Below are 12579 nucleotides of genomic sequence, written 5' to 3'. Positions count from 1 at the left end.
ACTCGATGGCACCTAACAACAACAACAACAACATAATCAAGGTCATATTTTGGCTCTCATTTACTTTTTTAAATTGTCTTTAGCTTCAACTTGAACTTGTATATGAGCAATTGATGGTCTGTTTCACAGTCAGCTCCCAGCCTGGTTTTGGCTGATGATATTGAGCTTCTCCATCACCTCTTTCCACAAATGTAATCAATCTGATTCCTGTGTACTCCATCTGGCAAAGTCCACCTGTATAGTGCTGCTTATGTTGTTGAAAAAAGGTATTTGCAATGATTGAGTCATTGGTCTTCCAAATTCTATCATGCTATCTCCAGCATCATTTCTATCACCAAAAACCAAAACCAAACTCTCTGCCATCGAGTTGGATCTGACTCAGTGACCCATCCTTGGGTTTCTGAGGTGGTATCTCTACAGAAGTAGATTGCCCAACCTTCCTTCTGAGGAGTGGCTGGGGGTTGTGAACCACCAGCCTTCCAGTTAGCAGTCAAATGCCCTAGCCGTAACACCTCCAGAACTCCCAAACCCAGCCTCACTGCTGTTGAGTCAGATCTGACTCACAGCGACCCCTCCTTGGGTTTCCGAAGCAGTATCACTACAGAAGATTGCCCAATCTTCCTTCAAAGTGGTGGGTCATGGGTTTGAACTGCCAGCCTTCTGGTTAGCAGTCAAATGCCTTAGGCACTACACCACTAGAGCTCCTTTCTATCACCAAGGCCATATTTTCCAACTACCAGTGATTCTTCTTTGTTTCCAACTTTTGCATTCCAATCACCAGTAATAATCATTTTGAGTACATGTTTGGTCAATTTCAGACTGAGATGGATATCCAGTTTTGCCAGCACCATTTATTAAACAAACATTCTCTTCTCCATTTAATGGATTTTGACTCTTTGTCAAAGATCAGGTGACCATAGGTCGACGGATCTATTTCTGGGTTCTCAATTCTATTCCACTGGTCTATGTGTTTGTCGTTGTACCAATACCAGGCAGTTTTGACTACTGTCACTATATAGTAGGTTTTACGATCCGGGAGTGTGAGGCCTCCTACTTTGTTCTTCTTCGAGAGTGCTTTGCTTATGAGGTTGCTCTCCTTTCCATATAAATTTGGTTATTGGTTTTTCCATATCCTTAAAGAATATTGATGGGATCTGGTTTGGGATTGCATTTGAATGTATAGATTGCTTTGAGTAAAATCAACATTTTCACAATGTTCAATCTTCCTATGCATGAGCATGGTATGTTCTTCCATTAATGTAGATCTCTTACGGTTTCTTGAAGTAGTCTTTCATAGTTTTCTTTGTACAGGTCTTTCGTGTCCGGGGTAAGATTTATTTCCAAGTATTTTATTATTTTTTTGGTAGCTACTGTATATGGTATTGATTTCCTTATTTCTTTTCCAGCAATCTCTTTGTTGGTGCCGAGGAATCCAAGTGATTTTTGGATGTTGACCTTGTATCCTGTCACTATGCTAAGTCTCTTAGTTCCAGTAGCTTTTTTGTTTTTTACTGAGTCTCTTGGGTTTCTAGCTATCCTATGATCATCATCAGATCGGATAGTTTGACTTCTTCCTTAGCAATATGGATGCCTTTGATTTCCATTTCTTGCTTTATTGCCCTGGCTAGGAATTTCAGCACAATGTTGAATAGATGTGTAGCTAGAGGGCATCCTTGTCTAGTTCCTGTTTGCAAGTGGAATGGTTTCAGTCTCTCTCCATTGAGAAGAACGTTGGCTGTTGGTTTTGCATATATGCCCTTTATTGTGCTGAGAAAGGTCCCTTCTTTTCGTATTTTGCTGAGTTTTTATCAGGAATGGGTGTTGGGTTTTATCAAATGCCTTTTCTGCATTGACTGATATATGATCATGTGGTTCTTTTACTTTGTTTTATTTATGTGATGGATGATGTTGATTGTTTTTCTAACACGGAACCATCCTTGAATACCTGGTATGAACCTCACTTGGTCATGATGAATTATTTTTTTTAAATAAGTTGCTGGAGTCTATTGGCTAGGATTTTGTTGAAGATTTTTGCATCTATATTCATGAGGGATATTGGTCTGTGGTTTTCCTTTTTAGTGATGTCTTTGCCTCGTTGTGGTATCAAGGTTTGTTTGCTTCATAAAATGAATTTAGGAGGATTCTATCTTTTTCTATACTTTGGAACACTTTGACTAGGACTGGTGTCATTCTTCTGAATTTTTTGGCAGAATTCTCTAGTGAAACCATCTGAGCCAGGACTTTTTTTGGTTGGTAATTTTTTGTTTGTTTGTTTTAGTTGTGATTTGGGTGAAAATTTACAGAGCAAATTCACTTTCCATACAGCAGTTCACATATACTTTGTCTCATGACATTGACCGCAATTTACCACAATGCAACAGCTCTCCTCCCACTTCCTCCTGTTACCTCTTCCCTGTGTCCATCCCTTCATGCACTCCTGCCCCCTGAGCTGTCTCCCTGTGCTTAAGCAGCCCTTCTTTCTCCCATGATTGTTCTCTCCAAGGAGTGTATCTACCTCAGGTAAATGTTCAACTCCTATGCCTGTCTTTTGTTTGGCTGGAAGCCACAGCTGTCAGTTCAATTCCAGACCTGAAGGGCCGCTAGGGGCCATAGTCTCAGTGGTTCCACCAGGCTCTATCAGACCAGCAAACCTGTCCTCCCTACTTTTTTGTTCTTCAAATGATTTCGAGTTTTGTTGGTGTTAACTTTTTATATGACCTGTTCAATTTCTTCTTTTGTTATGGATCTGCTCAACTTTTCCACTTCAGTCTGTGTTAGTTTAGGTAAGTAGTGTGTTTCTAGAAATCTGTCCATTTCTTCCAGATTTTCAAATTTGTTGGAGTACAGTTCTTCATAGTACCCTGATATTATCCTTCTATTCAGTTGGTTCTGTTGTGATGTCACCCATTTAGTTTATTATTCCTGTTGTTTGTATTCTCTCCCTTTTCTTTTGTTAAATTTGCCAGTGGTTTGTCAATTTTATTAATCTTTTCAAAAAACCAACTTCTGGTCTTGTTGATTTTTCCTATTGTCTATTTTCTGTTTCATTGATTTCTGCTCGAATCTTTATTAATTTCCTTTCTTCTGATGTATATAAGGCTTTTCTTGCTGTTCTTTTTCTAATTGTTGGGACATACTGGTTTAAAATGTTGATTTTGGCTCTTCTTTTTTGATGTGTGCATTTATTGCTATAAATTGACTTCTGATCCCTGCTTGTGCTGTGTCCCAAAAATTTTGGTATGTTGTATTTTCATTCTCATTTCACTCAAGGAATTTTTTAATTTCTTTTTTTATTTCTTCTATTTCCAAGTCATTCTTAAGGAAGGTGTTGTTCAGTTCCTAAGTATTTGCTCTTTTTCTGTTGGTCTTCCTAGTGTAGTGTTTATTTCTAATTTCATAGCATTGTGATCTGAGAAAATGCTTTGCAGCATTTCAATATCTTAAAATTTATTTAGGCTTGCTTTCTGGCCTAACATATGGTCTACTATGGAGAATGTTCCGTGTGTACTAGAAATGTATATTGTGCTGTTGTTGGGTGAAGTGCTGTAAGGTCAAGTTGGTGGGTTGTATTGTTTAGTTCTTCTGCATTTTTGTTGAGTTTCTTTCCAGTTGTTCTTTCATTGAAAGTGGTGTATTAACGTCTCCTACCATGACTGTGGAGTTGTCTATTTGTCTTTTCAATTCTGTTAAAGTCTGATTTACATACTTTGGAAGAGTGGATGACCAAACTATGCTACATACACACAATGGAATGCTATGCAGCACTAAAGAATAATGTAGAGTCTGCAAAACATCACATAACATGGATGAACTTGGAGGACATTGTGATGAGTGAAGTAAGTCAATCACAGAAGGACAAATATAGTATTAGTTCATTGTTGTGGAGGGTCAAGGAAAGGTTTATATATGGAGGGAAACTTTCTTTGTTGAGTTGCTGGGGTGGGAGGGAAAGGGAGTGAACACTGTAAAAAAAAAAATGCATTGAGCCATGTCACTTTAGTTTTATTTCACTGTACCTAAATTATATTTCAATAAAATGGATTTAAAAATAAATTAAATGCTAAAAGAAATATCCATAGGAAAGGGGAAAAAAAGCAAAAACAAAAACAAAACCTTGCAGTATCTGAGGAGGGGGCAATAAGAGAAAAGAGGTAGAGTAGGAGAATAATGAAGAAAAAAATGGGGAAAATGCCACACACACACACACACACACACACACACAAGAAATAGGGAGAACAAGAAGAAAGAAAAAAATGGGAACCAGGAACAGGGCAGAGAGAAAAAGCTCAAAACTAGAACCTGGGAAGGGATGAATAAAGAGTAATAATAAAAAGGACAATAATAATAATAATAATAATTTTAAAATAGACAAACTGAAAAAAAATCTGGGCAGGGTGGGGCAGGGCACCCAGGCTCCATCAGAGCACACAGACTGGGATGGAATTCCTGCTGGCTCTGAAGGTAGGTGGGAGTCAGGGATGGCCTCACCTCCGTTCACCAAGGTGTGGGGTATTAAGAGTCACAAGGGAAATATCACACCTTTCCAGTGTTCGAGCCCAGAATGTCCTTGTGGTTCCCAGCAAATGGAACCTATTCTTAGGTCCCCCGAATCTGAGAGAATACTATCTCTTTAAATATCCAAAATGGTTGAACCACTTGTAAACATTCAAAATGGCTGCGCCCTCTGGACAGCCCAAAGTCCACAGCTCAGCCCGGGTCCCTCCTCGCTGCTTCCCCTTTCATTCCTCAGCCACCAGTCCAGTCCTCTGTGCAGTCTCTGGCTAGCAGGGCTGGTTTTTACGTTAATTCCTAGGTCCTAACGCCACTTGGATCAGCCCAGGGGATGGCCTCACCAGCCAAGCACAAGGCTGGCAGGTGAAATCCACCAGGCGCTCCCCGCCAGGTAGACCGGGCCGTCACTTTGGGAGCTCCGCTAGCACAGTGCCTAAGGCACTCGACTTTTAACCAGAAGGCTGGCGGTTCAAACCCACCAGCCACTCCTCAGAAGGTTGGGCAATCTACTTTCATAGTGATACTGTCTCGGAAACCCAAGGCGGGGTCGCTATGTGTCGGGTCTGACTCCACGGCACATACCACCACCACCACCAACACTTGGCAATTTCCAAGCTGTCTGTGCCGTCAGGATCGCTGAGCGACTGCAGCTCTGTCTGTCTCTCTTGGTGTTTTCATGCAGGTTCTTCTACTGGTTGTGGTTTAGTCCACGCCCGTATCCTTCCTTCCATATCTCAGGGCTCCAGGATTATCTTCTGTATCTGTGTTAATTGGCTGCCCTTTTCTTTGCTGAAGAGGGTCTGTGTAGTTTGCCTGCCTATTCCCACCATCTTACCGGAACTCTTAGCTGAGTATTTTGATTCATTACTTCCAGTCTATCAGGGCACTTTAGGGATCTTAACTTCATTTAATGTGGACTTTAATTTTTTCCACACATCCTAGAGGCATCTCAGCAGTGTATTGTTTACCTCCTGAGGCACTTGGCTGGGTGTTAAACACCATCCCTGGACAGTGGTCACACAGTGGCCAACTCTCCCCTCTGTGCGTTTCTCTGCTGCCCTTCCTGATCCAGTATCTTCAGCATCCTCTCCCAGGCCGCACTGTACAATTCCATCTATTTAACATTCAAAACTAAACTATGTGATTCGGATTGTGTGTTTAGGTAGAAACTATCATTCAAGGGAGTGATTTTCATAAGTGGAAATAGTGATTAGCTTGGGGAGGAAAGAGATTGTACTGACTGGGAGGGAGTACAAGGGGGTTGGGTATTAATGTATGAGCAATAGTCTACTTCTTGCTTAGGTTGGTTCCATTTGTTTTGTGGTAATTCACTGAGCTGTAGTTTTGAGATAATTCATTGAGGTGCGCTTTTATTTTACAATAAAATGATGAACCCACCCATCCAACCAAGAAACAAACAAATAAAGTGGTCCTGAAAACATAGAGCAAAGGCAAATCTGTCCTGGGGAAACTACCTTCCATCTGGCTCTCAAAGTATTTTCATAGATAGTGTCCTAAGTTACATAGGCCCATGGCAAGGGGGGAAAATGTTTACAAAACACACAAGGAAGCCATTCATTGTGCAGGAACAAGAGAGTTCAGCATCAGACTCACAAAGAATGTGGATAGGAGAAGTGGTGTTAGTTGCTGCAGTCAACTGAACCGAAGGCAGCAGTGCCCGACGCTGTGCCAGCGTCACCTCGCGGGCATGTCTGAGCGCATCACTGTGGCCACTCCGTCAATCCATGCCCCTGAAGCTTTCCCTCACTTTCACCGACCCTCCTCTACTTTACCCACTCTGTCTTCTTCCAGTGACCGGTCTTTCCTGATGATGTGTCCAAATGGAGTGAGCTGAAGTCTCCTTGCTTCTTACACAAAATATAGAATCAGCAAATCTCCAGCAAGACTGAGTTAAAAAAGGTAATAATAATGCAAGTCACAAATTAATATTAGGCATGATGAGCGATACTTAATGACAGATGCTGCCAAGATCTATTAGCTTATAAAAGGATATCAGGAACACTGGGTGCCAAAAACTTGTAACAGTAGATGCAATGTATAAATTCCCAGGAACTTGTAACTTAACCAAAACTGACTATACAAGAATAGTTCTTAAATATCGTTATGGGTTGAATTGTGTGCACCCCCCAAAAAATAAATGTGTTGTAAATCCTAACCTGTGTCTGTGGTTATAATCCCATTTGGGAATGAGTTTTGTCATGCTAATGAGGCAGAATTAGTGTAGGGTGTGTCCTTTAAAAACTGATTTGGGTGGAAGTGTGTAAATTGGTTTTCTAGTCAACAATCCATATACATTCTGTCTTGTGACATTTACTACAAACCCCACATTGCAACAGCATTCATCCCACTTCCTTCCTATGCCCGCCCCTTACCTCCTGTTTTGTCACCTCCCATTTTCCTAGCTCCATCCCTGGGCAAATTCTGTCCTCTTCATCTCATATGCTTGTTGTATTAAGTGCACACCCTCCTGCTGTTACTGTTCACCTTATAGGTGTATTGCTGGCTGCCAGTTGAGTCTGGGGGTTCAGTTCAGTTCCTAGCCTGATGGGTGGTGTGTAAGGGTGATAGTCTTGGGGGTTCCACTAGTCATCAGACCAGTAAGCCTGGCCATTTTTATGATTTTGAGTTTTGTTTTACATTTCCCCCCACTCCATCTGGGACCTCTTATTATGCTCCCTTTCAGAGTGGTCAGCCATGGTAGGTAGCCAGGCACCATCTAGTTCTTGTGGTCTCAGTGTTGCGGAGGCTGGAGTTCATATGCTCCATTACTCCTCTGGACTACCTGATTCCTGTATCTTTGATTTTCTTCACCCTTCTCTGTTCCAGACAAAGAGAGATCAATAGTTGCACCTTAGATGGCTGCTCACAAGCCTTTAAGACTCCAGTCGTTACTCACCAAAGTAGGAAGTAGAACTGTCTTCGTGGACTATGTTATGCCAATTGACTGTGGTGTCCCCCAAGACTATGGTCCTGAGGGACTTAAGGTCCTGAGCCTCCATATTCAGTGACTCATTCCCTCAAAGTATTTGGTTATGACTAAGATTTTTATTATTACTTGGTTCCACAATCAGCACCAATGGAAGCAGCAGTCAAAAAATCAGATGGACGTATCACACTGGGCAAATCTGCTGCAAAAGACCTCTTTCAAGTGCTGAAGAGCAAAGATGTCTCCCTGAAGACTAAGCCTTGGTACCCAAGCCATGGTATTTTCAATCACCTCATATGCATGTGAAAGCTAGACAATGAATAAGGAAGACCGAAGAAGAGTTGATGCTTTTGAGTTGTGGTGTTGGTAAAGAATACTGAAAGTACCATGGGCTGCCCAAAGAACTACCAAATCTATCCTGGAGGAAGTGCAAACTGAACGCTCCTTGGAAGTGAGAATGCCTCGCCTACTTTGGTCATGTTGTCAGAAGGGCCCATTCCCTGCAGAAGATATCATGGTTGGTAAAGTGGAGGGTCTGTGAAGAGAGAGAAGACCCTCAATGAGATGGATCGACACAGTGGCTACAGTGATGGGCTCAGGTCCAGCGAGGATTTTGAGGCTGGCGCAGGACTGGGCAGTGTTTTGTTCTGTTGCACACAGGGTCGCTATGAGTCAGAGCCACTGGATGGCACCTACCAACAAGATGTTTTCATAACTTTGTCCCCTGCATGCTCTACTGTATTCATGAATGTATTTGCAACACATATAAACACCGAGGTAGAAAAAGCTTCTGTCAAACCGATACACATTTGCAGGTGTAGTCCCATTCGCCTTCCCAGCCCTGTTCAGACTCTATGTACCCACTCAGAAATTACTAGTACTATTACTGCAGGATGATTTATGTAACAGTATTCGGCTTTGTTGCCTTGAACTCTTGTGCTCTTGTGTCTTGAGTAAGTCTCTTACAAGAGATAAAAAGAGCACATCAGGCAAGCAGGGACGGGGAAGGGAGCTGGTCAACCACGTGAAGCTCCCCAGGAGCAGCAGCTAAGAAACAGGGACCTGCCTCCAGAGCCAAGACAGAGAAAGCCTTTCCCTAGAGCCAGCAACCTCAATTCAGACTTCTAGCCTCCTAGTGAGAAAATAAATTTCGGTTGGAGTCTTCTACTTGTGGTATTTCTGTTACAGCAGCACTTGAAAACTAAGAATTTGTAAGAATGGGATGGGGTGCTGTTCTAATAGAGACCTAAATGTGGAAGTGGTTTGGAATGGGGTAATGGGTAGAGCCTCTGATGGCATAGTGCCCAAGGCATCTGACTGCTAATCAGAAGGCTGGCGGTTCAAACCCACCAGCCACTCCTCAGAAGGAAGGTTGGGCAATCTACTTCCGTAGCGATACCACCTCGGAAACCCGAAGAGTTGCTATGAGTTGGATCTGACTCGATAGCAGTGAGTTTTTTAATAGTAAAAGCCTAGATTGCTTTAAAGAGACTGCTGATACAATTATGGACACCAAAGGGAATGCTGATGAGGGCTCAGAAGGAAGTGAGGAGAACTATGAAGTATCTTCGTAGAGAATGACACAACAACAGAACGTTGCTAGACAGGTGGATGCTAAATGTTTCTGGTGAAGATTTAAAAAGATGATGAACATGTGATGGGCCAATGGAGGAAGGGCAATCCTCTTCACGGAGCAGCAAAGACCTGGTTTAACTTATGATGAAATGTTTGGTGGAAGATAGAACTTCCAAATGGTGAACTTGGATATCTGGCTGGTAAGATTGCTAAGCAAGATCTTAAAGGAGCCCATGGTTTCTCGTTGCTGCTTACAGTAAAATGCAAAAGATATGGACTTGACAATGAACTGTGTAAAATGCAAACAGAATTTAAACATTTGGAAAATTCCGTTGGACAGACAGAGGACACATATCCTGCAATGTTCACCAAGGACATGGCTACACAGTATTTTTTAGAGATTAAGCCTGTGACCGATGGATCTAACCAACTGCCATGGCAGAAAACCTAGCAAATTAGACTGAAGGGGACAGAGAAGGAACAAAAGAAAGATTGCTGTCTCTTGTTATTCTACAGGCAGGATCAGGCCAAAGTAGCTAATCTATTATTCTCTAATCAAAGAACCATCCCTGGAACAAGTTAGAGATCAGCAGCACTGTTGGAAGGAACATGAGGAACAGGGCCTTCTCAGTTTCAAAAGGTGGGGCCACAGCCCCTTGGGTTTCAAAGTCAGATCTTCAACTCAGTACTGAGTGTGAGGTTGCCGTTTGGGTGTGCCAAGGGGATGGGGCTGCTGCCTTAAGTGGAGAAGGTGGGACTAAAATGCCCACGGGGCAGAAGAATGAGGCCAAGGGGGTGAGGTTGTCACTTAGATGGACTAGGAAAGTGGGGCCACCTAAAAGCCATGGAAGCAACTGCCATCCCAGTGTGCCGGGAAGGCGGAGCTGAAGAGCAACAAGGCTGAGGGGTCTCCAACCAGAACTCAGAGGGCAGGGCCGCTGCCCAGAGGGTCTCAGAGAATGGAGGATTATTTTCAAGCTTGGAGTTAATGCAAACTGTTCTGTGGGGTCTGGAACTTGCTTGGTGCCTGTAACCCCTCCTTTCCCTCCAAAACCTCTCATTTGTAATGGAAACGTCCACCTTTGGCCTGTTCCACCATTGCACTTCGGAAGCAGGGAACTTGTCTTCTGGATCTCACAGGTTTGCAGGGGAAGAGGAGTTTGGCTCCAAGAGGAATATGCCTATGTCTCGCCCGTATTTGATTTTGAGGATTCAGAAGACCAGATTTGGGACTTAAGAGTTGATGGAAGACTTTGGGGATGATGTGATGGGGTGATGTGCTCTGCATGTGGCAAGGACATGAATTTTGAAAGCAAGCTGCCACGTGATGCAGGCGCAGAACAGCAGCTCAAAGGGAGAAGGATCTTCCCCAAAAGCCTGTGCCCTGAATTCAGATGCCCTGCCTCCTCGACGGGGAGAAATGCGATGTCTGTTAGAGCCATTTACCTGCGGCGGTTCTATTCTAGAAGCTGTAAACGACCAAGACAAACGTTGGGGAAACGGCAGCAGCATTTAAAAATCTACCCTTAATGAAAACACTCGAATTTTATTGCTGAAGTTTCAGTCAATATTCTAGGAATAAATAATTCAAGTCCAGCAAATAGAAAGAAAATACTCCTTAATTTCATTGTAAAGAATCAGCCTCACCTTGAAACCAGAACCAGAAAAAGAGGCTAAGAAAATTACAGGCCATGCAGAAAAATGAAACAAGATCTGTACCTCACACCATACACAAAAATGAACTCCAGATGGATCAAAGACTTAAATGTGAAACCTAGAACTATACAGCTCCTCAAGGAAAATTGCAGGCCAATGTAACTCATGAACATGGATTTTCAAAAAACTACTCTAAACCAAACATTGGCAAAACAAATTAAGCAGGATATATATACATATTGTTGTTATGTGCCGTCGAGTCAGACCCAACTCACAGCGACCCCTCCCTGTGTTTCCGAGGTAGTATCACTACGGAAGTAGGATTGCCCAACCTTCCTTCCGAGGAGTGGCTGGTGGGTTTGAACCATCAGCCTTCTGGTTAACAGTCAAGTGCCTTAGCCGACTCGACGGCAAACAACAACAACAAAAAATATATATATATACATACATATACATATATATATATATATATATATATATATATAGACATTGATTTATCCAATAAACTCAATAAAGGATGGTGTAGGTTAGAGGATCAAGCACTGTGATCACAACATTAAGTGGTCAGAGGAGGAAAATGTGCTGTCTCAACAGAAGCAAAGAAGTACGATGATCAGACTACCCTTCACTCCTTCACAACCAAACAAATCAGAAACAACGCAATCACAAAACACCATTCCTGGTAGGAAAAAGAACCTCCTTCAGTAGATAAACGACCACCCAGAGTGGACAGCAAGCATCCTGCTTCCTGGTGAGATGCTGAGACTCAAAGGCGGCCCCAACTCTGCTTTCTACCATCCTGGAAGCTGTAGGAAGCTCGAGAAAAGAAAACAGAAGCGAGGACTCGACACCGATTTGTAGATCTGAGTGTGAATGCAGAAAATCCCAAAGCATCTGGATTTTTAAGAGAGTGAGAGACCTGGCAAGGATGAGGCACAAAAACGTAACACGTAAAAACCAACTCAAAGTCTACGTGCTAAGTACATACGCAACTGTAAAAACCAAGTTAAGTGAGACCTCCAATACTATGGCCCTGGGATACATTCTGGGCCTGGAATAAAACTCACTCCCAGGGGCTGGCTCTCAGCTCAGTAGTAAACAAGATGTTTACTTGAGTGCAGACCACTCAACCCACGGTGACGCACCCACACTCTATGGAGATACATCCCTTGGAGCAGTCGACCATGGGGCACCAGAGGGACAGGACAACATTCGCCCAAAGGAAATGCAGGACACACGGGAGCGCAAAACTATGAGGGACACGGGGGTGGGAGTGGGGGCCTTACTGTGCAGGGTGGGGAGGAGACTGGGTTAGGCTTGCGGATGATAAACGGGGAGTGAAACTAAATGTGCACATACCATTGAATGGAAAAAATTATCTAGTTAAGACACCATTAAAAAATGGTTAAAAAAACACCCCAAAATATCCACATGGGACCAAACTGACCACAGCAACTCAAAAGGTTAGCCAGGACTCGCAGGGGACAGTGAAGGTAATGGGGAGGAACCCCCCAGAACTGCAGTGGTCCCACGACCGGTGGCGTGCAATCCATGTTACTGAATGGCACACGTACTGCTGCACTGCATATGCTTCACTGTGTATGTCATACTCAACACTAACAAAGTTAGTTACTAAACAATAAAGGAACGTAGAGCAGGCCTTCAGCAGGCAGCCCGGGGACTCGTACCAGCGTGCGACACACCGCTCCTCCTCCGTTCCCGGGGCATGTCTGGGGCAGAGGCCTCACCTGGCTCCTGGAGCAGGGCTGCACCCCGAGCAGCCCATCTGGGCAGTCCTTGCTCTCAGTTAGCAGAGGCTGGCTGCCCGACTGTGCGCCAAGAGGCCTCTCTGGACCTGGCTCAGCAACCTCCCTCCTCTTCCTGTGAAG

Source organism: Orycteropus afer, unplaced genomic scaffold (assembly GCF_000298275.1).
Source record: "Orycteropus afer afer isolate SDZICR_OR568_19922 unplaced genomic scaffold, OryAfe1.0 scaffold00398, whole genome shotgun sequence".
NCBI classification, from domain to species: Eukaryota; Metazoa; Chordata; class Mammalia; order Tubulidentata; family Orycteropodidae; genus Orycteropus; species Orycteropus afer.
This window is presented reverse-complemented; position numbering follows the sequence as displayed.